This window comes from Protobothrops mucrosquamatus, unplaced genomic scaffold, assembly GCF_001527695.2.
Source record: "Protobothrops mucrosquamatus isolate PMUCROS unplaced genomic scaffold, P.Mucros_1.0 scaffold1372, whole genome shotgun sequence".
NCBI classification, from domain to species: domain Eukaryota; kingdom Metazoa; phylum Chordata; class Lepidosauria; order Squamata; family Viperidae; genus Protobothrops; species Protobothrops mucrosquamatus.
The window spans coordinates 357,541-366,832 of record NW_015387562.1 but is presented as its reverse complement, the minus strand read 5'-3'; the positions used below and the strand labels follow the sequence as shown (position 1 = coordinate 366,832).

The 9,292-nt window shown below is 37.6% G+C and overlaps 1 protein-coding gene across 1 annotated transcript in view; it reads left to right on the top strand.

The window, feature by feature from the left end:
• The first annotated feature begins 7,058 nt into the window (after positions 1 to 7,058).
• Positions 7,059 to 9,292, top strand: part of RAP1A (RAP1A, member of RAS oncogene family) — a 33,850-nt gene continuing 31,616 nt past the window's right edge. The window contains exon 1 of the mRNA XM_015821642.1: positions 7,059 to 7,129. The gene's annotated coding sequence lies outside the window, so the exon portion shown is untranslated. The remainder of the gene's footprint in view (positions 7,130 to 9,292) is intronic.

Genomic DNA, 9,292 nt, shown 5'->3' with positions numbered 1-9,292 from the left:
GTAAACTATACCCCACTCTTCTAATTGCCAACATACATTTATGAAAGTTTACAAATTTGTTGTTTTTAATGTTTCTATAAACATTACTCAACAAATGAAAATCCTAGCCCTATTTTACCAGCAGCAGAGTAGATGCACCTGAAACTTTTGGAGATTATGTTGATCTGATATATCTCTTTGCACAAATTAAAGTTTATTAAAGCTTATAACTTGGGCTATTATTCCATCCACATTTACTTAGAAGTAAATCTTACTGAATTAAATTGGGACTTGCGGTGATTCTCACTTGAAAAATGCATGTAAACAGTAGGAAAACTGGTAAAACCTGAATATCTACCTGCAAAAGAGAGCTGGCAAAATTGGAAACAAATTCTGCATCACTTAAAAAGACTTGGGATAATGGCCCTGCACAGACACAAAACTGGGACTGAACAGGTCCCAGGTGATTATTTAAAGAGCACCAGTTATAGGTTTCCCAAAACAAAGTGTACTTAAACTAAGGAACTAAGCAAACAAATTTTGCTAGTGGAAATAAAGAAATGTCATAAACAATGAACAATTAATATTCTAAGTTAGGGTCTGTTTTGAGCTCACCCTTTTTCCCTTTGTGGCACAATTACAAAGAATTAACAACATAGTTTCTCACAAAGTTGAGGTAGAAATTACACAAAGACTTAACTTTCTGCATTCAAATAGGCAGAGCATATTGTAAAATGTATTAAAATAATAAGAGCCCCAACATAATTTGCTTGGTTAGTGAAAGGAGTGGCATTGCTCACGTTGGTTTCTCTGCTTCATGTTGATCTTTTATAGCCTTCTGAAGGGTGCTTTCGGTTTCTCTGCTGGAAGCTAATACTACCCACAAACGGGCTTCAATGGATTTTTGGAATAGCCTTGATTTTGGTGTAGGGTAGAAGAATTAGTTTCTTAAATTTTACATAAGAAATCTGCTGAGGTAACTAGAAAATTAACCTATAGAAGAATCCACAAACAATATTCTTGCACAGTCCTTTGTAGATAATATTCAGATAAATATTTGCAGGCTAATCTTGTTTAGTAAATTTTCTGCAGTTTTGCAGAGTTGTTCCTAGATAATACAAGAAACAGCGAATTTTATTATATTTAAAGGCATGAGAATATTTAAAAAAAAACAACACAAAATCAAGCTGGTTCTTTCTGGAAATCAAGGAAAGATTAAAGAAATGATGCTTCCGGTGGAAGGAAATGAAGGAAGTTGAGGGCTTTTTATCAAGAGCTGTTTGACTAGAGGAAAAAGTTAAGTATCAGCAAGTAGAGGCATCCCCCACTTTGGGCCCAGAATAACTGAATAGCAGAGGAGGAGCTGGCAATCTATTAGGCATTAATCTTGGAATGATGCGTAGGCAGAAAGAATAGTAGCTGTTTCCCCTTAATTCTCAATTCTTTTACTGACTATTGTTTGCCAGTGTCTTTAATGGGAAAGCTGATCTGCTATACTTTTACTATGACAAAATAGCAACATAAAAAGGATGTACCTTTACAAAGTGACATTAATAGTTAAACTACTAAATGTACCTGTGTTTCATTTTTTCCCAAGCATAATGAAATGTTTAGGAAGCAATATTGAAAAACAATATGCATGTTGGTTAGGAAAGTCTGGCAGTTGAAGTCTACACATCTTAAAGTGGTGGCGGTTGAAAAACACTGATCTAGACCAGGTCTGCATAAAATGTGAACCATGGAGTGTATGCGCTCTCCCTCCAGGCAGTCTTTTGCAGCATGTCTGCATTTTTTAAAAAAATAAATAAATAATCACTTATGCACTACCACCAAATATTGGAGGGATGATACTCTGGACCACTTTTGCTTTCAGAAAGTTCACAATCTGATACTTTACACAGATCAAGTCTTTGTCTTCAGGGAAAAGAAAAATTGCCAAGTGACCAAACAAACCTAATATCTGGCCATGAACTCTCCGGGTCAGGGTAGGTGGGTGGGTGGGAAATAAATTGGTTTAGCGTGAGTTGATCAGATGAACTGCATCTTCTTTGCTGTTATCAGTGACTTACACTTCAAAGTTGTTGTGGTTCTGCAAGAAAACACAATTGAAAAAAAGTATTTTTTTAAAAAAACCCCTGCATGCTGCACAATGCTAGTGCTTGTATGCTGGAAATTCTTTTATGCTGTATTTCAGCTGGCAGCCTGCTGCTTTGTTGTTATAAATGTTGTAAAATGTGAGAAGTATGGGTTAAAAATACATTTTATTATAAAGTTTTCTTATTCTTTTGCAGATTTTATGAGGATTTCCCTGAGATTATTTCAAGGGTTCCTCCAGGATAAAAATTGGGAAAGCTTGGTCTACACCACTAAGTAGAGTTCCAGTATTTCCTGTGGTGTCTGTTGCCTGGCTTGGCCTATGTCTAAAGGTTGACACTACTGGGTTAAGTAGGTTGGATGTTTTGTGCTCAAGTGGATTGCTTCTTTGCAGGAAGTGAGTTAGATACAGTGGGTGCCCTCTTGAGCCACTTCCAATACTGTTCTAGAGCAGGGCTTTTCAACCAGTGGTACGGGTACCACCTGTGGTACATTGGCACCTGGCAGGTGGTATGCGACCATCCTAGAAAAGTGGTAGCAGGGGAGGGGAATGAGCTGAACCGCTGGCAGCACCGCACAAGCCTGAGCGAGAGATGGCTGGAGCTGCAGGGCTCTCAGGGCTCAGCGGAAGCACCAGGATCAGTGCCACTTTCCAGCTGATCGGCGCTTCTTCGGGGCTGTCAGGGCTCAGTGGAAGTGCCAGGATCAGCGCCAGGCTCTAGCTGAGCCCTGAAGAAGCACCAATTAGCTGGAATGTTGCAGCATCTCCAGGGTCTTGTGATTTACATTCAGATGCTTGGCAACTGATTCATATTTATGTCATATTTATGTCCCAGGGTCATGTGAAGTGACCAAAACCTGCTGCAACCACCCAGCAGATGGGGAATAAAAACGAAACACCACCCCACCCCACCCCCACTGCCAATCCTTAACAAAAATGCTCACAACAATGAAAACCTCGGACAGGAGGAAGAGCGTCGCCGGGCGGGCAGGCAGGTGTCTTGCTCGGCTGTGGCTTAGGGGGCACTTTTTTCAGTGCCATTGTAACTTCGAACAATCACTAAGCAAGCTGTTGTAAGTCGAGGACTACCTGTATCTTATCATTTTTTGGTACAATGGGTGAAAAGGTTGAAAAGCCCTGTTCTAGAGGATTTCCCAAATTTTCACAGTAGATTTTCATGGATGAAGAATAAATGAATAGTTAAATCCAGAACTGTTACGAAGTAGATCTTTGTGAACTGGAGAGTTTGGAAGACAAAGCAAACTGATAACTTAATTTTGTTAATTATTAGATTTATTTATTTATTTAGATATGGCATTATTAGATAGCTAGATTATTACTCTGACCTTGATGGCAACTGTTAAAATACTATGAGCCAAACTAGATGCAATAACAGCAGGGTCCATATTGTGATTATGAATTTGGATAAAGGAGATGCCAGTTAGGATGTATGGAAGATCATCCTGGAAGAAAAGTATTTTTTTGGATGTCCTCTCCCTCCACACCAAATTTGCCCCATCTGTTACTTTACCAGAAGCACACTTTTTCAACAATCTATCATATTTCTATGCAAGTATTTTGGAGCATTGGGGGAAAACATTACAGTATATATTTTCTATAAATGTGGAACTGGAGAATTGAGGTATAAAAGGAGTTCTTAGTATATATCTGCCAGCACTGCCAATATTGGCAAACATTAGTTTCAACCAAACTATATTTTTGCTGCATTTCTATTATAACCTAGTATTGATGCAGTGAGCACCTTTGTTAGTTTCAGTGCTTTTGAGCATGGTTCCAATTGGCATTTTGTTTATATACAGTATACCATTTGACTATAGCTGTGTATATGAATGCAGTTCTTTTTCACAACAGTCCTTGAAAAAATGCCCAAGAAGGATCCATTAAATTTTATTTATTTTGCCGTTCATTTGTCTTGTTAAAATGTTCTTTTCTACACTGATATCTGAAATCTATAAGAAAAAGAATGCATGGATGTTTAATAGTTTTAAACTGAAGGCTGCTTGATTTCAGCTGTAAAAAAGCTGGATTGAATTTGGTCTTTAACTTGGTTGCATGTCTGTCTGTGATGCAGAATAAAGCAGCTTGCTTCCCTCTCCCACATTTCTACTTTTGTAGAGAAGTTAGAGGCTTGCTGATGATGCGGTATGCAGCTGTTTCATACCTTAATCAATTGCTAGGACAAACATTTGTTACATATTATATACCTGAAGTGAATGAATGGTTCATTGTGCTAAACTGGCATGCACTGCTGGAATAATTTAGCAGATTGAAAGCAAAGTATTTAAATGAGGTGCCTTGCTTTTATGAAGCACTTGTTTTACCAAATAAAGGATAAGGAGACTGAATGGAACAGGGAGTGGACACCATCCTTGCTCCCTAAGTTGCTTGCTTACTCAGTGACAATAAACATTCCCGGTGTTTGACCTTGTATTAGCTTTGTGATCCCAGCTGGAAAAGATTGTAACTATGCTTGTCATAGTGTTACCCTTTCCCTATTCAAAGTTTGTCTTAATACCACTTATGTTGAAGGAAAGCATAATCTCTCCATCATTTTTCATTGTCCTTCTCTAATCCAGATCAAAAGAATGGTATACTTTATAAATCAAAAAATGCATAACCAGAGTTTTGCGCAGACTTTGTGCCTAAACATTCAGATAATCTGCATTCCCAGGCAGTACCTTTTTGAAGTGCCATATTCAATCTTCGGAATAGCCCAATGAAGAATCCAAACAATATGTTCTAAGGAACGATTTCTAGCCTTGCTGATTGCCCAAGGTCAAGCCAGCTGGTCTGTGGCTACTTAAGACAAATTCTCCTCTAGATGAACTCTCTCCTCAGTAACCTTGTCCTTGAACGACTCCTTTGGGCCTGGAGCCAGGTCTCTCACAGTTCCTCTAATGGGCTGTCATCTCTCAATGGAGACATTCTGTTCTGCTTTTCAGGCTGTGAGTAAAACTTGCTAATTTTAGCTCATAAGCATTTCTGTGATATTGTGGAATAAAGAATGCTGAAATATTAGTTGTCTCACAAGTTGGCACAGCAAAGTAGAATGTGTGGCATTTGAAACGAGGAGAATCTCTTTGGAAATAAGGCAAAAGGGGATATCTTTGCATAAATTCAGTGTGCAGGTCTTCAGAACTAAAGTAGAAGACTGAAGGGTAAAAGTATTTAAATGGAGATCTCCTTATATGGGGAGCAATGTAAGTGTATATTTGTGTTACTGACATCTCTTAACTAGTGTTTAGTATTGCCAAAAAATGAGATATAGAGGATTCATTTTAAGAACTTACGATCAAGCTTCCTTTTTTGTTTATGATGAAATGCTAATCTGGACAGAGTTGATCCAGTTACACTGGCAAGATCTCAAGTTAATGTGCATCTATTCTAATTGACTCCAATAACATTACTAGCAGTTTTATGTCTGTTGTGTCCATTACTAAGATATGTTTTCTGTGGTTTCCTGCTGAAAATCTTCTGCCACCTTCTGCCTGAGGAGAAAAACTGTAGAACTGCTAGCAAATTACAGGGAGTTTGTTAGGGAGCTGCACATGCATTTTGTAATAAGTTCTTCAAATCATCAGGAATATTTATGAAGCACCTCTCTTTAAATGTTAATGTCAAAGGATCGTCAGTCGGAACCTTGACAGTTAAAGCAGCTGCATTTTTTTTCAGATTCCTGTGTCTGCTTCAGAAGTTGCCCCAGTTGTGTCCATTTGTGTCCCAACTAAGCAACTGTGTATGAACATGCATGTGGAAACAGCCAGTTGCATTTTCCAAAGTAATCCTGTAAAATAATGTGGTTGCTTTAATGATTTGCTCTGATTATGCATTGCATGCTTTTGAACAATCTGTTTTATAGGGAAAAGTTTTGAAGAGATAGAATTTGCATAATAGGAACACTGCAACAGAAAAACTGAGTAGTTTGTATTTTGTGTAAAAAACATACTTCTGTTTGAAATGCAATTTAAATGTAAATTACTGGTGGTGGTATGGATGTGGTCTTTTAAGAGAATATTTTAAAGGTAGATTTCTTAGAAAATGTATACAAACATGCCAAACAATTCATGCATAGATTTTACCTGTTTTTGGCATTAAGTATCCAGTAGAATGTGATGGTTATATGACATGATGTCCTGTTTAGCAACCAACATAATATAAGAATGCAATAGTGGGAAGAGAGAGGATTCTGTAGATAGGATCAAATTGTTTAGGCTGATTTTGCCATTACTTTGCCTCATAATTCAGAGAACTGTAATGCATTTGGAGGAAGCAAAACAAAACTTTTCATTCTGGAATTTGTGTACCTTTTTATTGGCTGGTATAATATCAAATATGTGGCTATTCTAAGAGTAGTAATTTATGTACAGTGTACTTTTTATTCGAGTTATACAATCGTATTGCTCTTTTAAATCTTACTTCAATAATATGATTTCCAGTTTCCAAATAGTTGTTTTGGGTCAACTCCCAATGACTACATGGGAGACTCCTCTAATGTATATTCATATAATTTTCTTGGCAACAATTTGAAAATGGTTTGCTGTTGCTCTTCCTGTTCTGTTCACAAGTTCTCAATCTAGCGTTCAACTCTGATAATTCCTGGTGGTCTCCCATTCAAGTACTAACCAAGTCCGAGCTTGTTTTATTTTTCAGAATTACCCATGATCCACTAGATGCTCCCATCTAGTGAAGCACTAAATGTGTGGTCATTTTTAATTTTCTGTTGCCTAAATTCAGTTACCTGAGATTGTGTATATTTTGTATTGTGACATATACTGTATCTTTATTGGTCCATAGAATGGGAAGGCTAAAGGGTGTGAGGGTTTTTTGAATGAGTATCTGCAGTCACAATCCTTAAAGCAACCATTCAGATTGCTTGAAATGTGCACTTTTCAGTATACGTAAATGTAAGTTTTATGTTAATATTTACATTTTTGAAAATGATTCCATTTTTTTTTCTTTTCAGTCCCTTAACGGGAGTTTGGGAAGACCTCTAGCAGGTGCTGTTCATACGGATGAGAGATCTTATATGCCAAGGTTTGAACTATTTGTTATATTTGCATTTTTTTGCTTATACTGAGGCAGACTCTTGATTCATCTACACATGTCACAGTAGTTCTGTCCATCATCTTATTCTTAATTGTGACAGGCTTTCAGACATTTTTCCCCCCTTAATCTATCTGGAAATACCAGGAATGAACTAGGACTATTCGCATTCAAATATATGCCGTCCCATTGTGTAATGTTCCCTCTCTAGTCCAGTAGTGTCAGTTGTGACTGGCAGTAGCCCTGGCTGGGTCAGCCAAAGATCTTTCCTGACCCTAGTGCCAGAAAATATCTAACTATAAATGCTCAGGCTTTGATCTGGATGTCTTCTGTGTATATATGAAACTGTCCTTGAACTCTTATCACTTCTGAGGAATTGACAAATAATCTCTGATTAAAATTTAAGAATTAAACAAACTGAATTTTGTTTGCAGAATAAGTCTTACTCATATCCCATTCCATTGCTTCTTGCCTTAAACGAATATATCTTGTTGGTAATAAAAAGGCTCTACTAGCTCTATGCAAGTTGTTGCAACTTGGGATACTTTAGCAGACTATTATATTTTACTAAAATGCTAACTGTCAAGCTCCAGAGAAAACAGGAGACCCAGGCAGTCCAAATGGATATAAAGATTTATTGCAAGCTTAAGCTCTCTACAAGAATCTGAACTACTAACTGCCAAAGAAAATTGGCGGTAATTAAGGGCAGAAGAAATTCAAGGTGGGCTGGTCTTAGATCTCTTGTGGGCGCGGGAAGGGACTCATGACTGACGACACATTTGATCCCTTCGTCAGGCTCAACCTGGTCATCTCCTACACTATACAGAGTTACTGAGAAATAAGACCATCTGATCAGGGTACTGCTATTTATAAACCTATATTCTTTAAACAAAAATATCTCAACATTTTGTTTCACTATTGGAACTTTTCTGAGTTGCTTTTGAATGTTCCACCATGGAAGTAATTTAGGTCAAAGGAACTAGTATTGCTTTAGCAGAGCCTAATTAATGGAATTCCTTCTAAAGGAAAATAGATTAGATCTACTTCTGATAACTTGTAGCTGTCCAACAAAACATTTTGATTCCACCTGGATTTTCATGGTTCAGGTTTTCAAATTAAATCTGCTTGGAGATGGTGGTGGCATATTTTCTTTTGCAGTTTATTTTGGGGATCCCTGAGGATGACAGTATCTATAAGTCAATAGAATATCTTCCTACTGTAAATATGAAATATTCATGCATTCACGAATTCCCCAGTACAGGCAGTCCTTGACTTACAACCATTTGTTTATTGACCATTGAAAGTTACAGTGGCACTGTAAAAAGGGACAATTGATCCTTGCACTTATGCCTGTCATGTGATCAGAGTTTTGGTGTTTGATAACTGGCATGTATTTATGATGGTTGCAACATCCCAGGTTCAAGGGATCAAAATTAAAACCTTCCTAGCCAACTTCCAACAAGCAAAGTCAATAGGGGGAGCTGGGTTCATTCAATGACAGCATGATTCACTTAGCGGCAGTGATTTGCTTAACTGTTGCAAAAAATATTGTAAAACCATGCATGACTCATTTAACAACTGCCTTGCTTAGCAATGGAAATTTTGGTCCCAATTGTAAGTTAAGGGCTACCTCTATCAATTTGTGTTACTATATTTCACAAGCAAAGAATAGTTCACTAGAGGAAAGATGCTGATTGGGATGGATTGTTCATATAAGAGAGAACTACATTACATGGAAAGCAAAGAACAGCCTAAGTTCCTGCCAGTTTTGTAGGATAAAGACAGTTTTTTTACATAGTCGAATATGTGCAGCATTAAAATAAGCAACATGAGCTGTAGAGCATTTCTGTTGTGTAAGATTTTATTTTATTTATTTATTTATTTATTAAATTTATATACCGCCCTATCTCCCTTGTGGGACTCAGGGCGGTGAACAGGCGATACTAAAAACCACAAATAAATAAATAATTTCTGTTTTAAAATCGAATTGAATAATAGGCCTGTTCTAAAAACACACCCATACAAAACCCCCCACTGAAACACAATCCAAACTACGCCAGGCCGGCCACACGGAATAGATGGGCCTTCAGGGCTCGGCGAAAAAGGCGCAGGTCCGCAACTGTACGTAGGTCGGGGGGTAGGTCATTCCAGAGG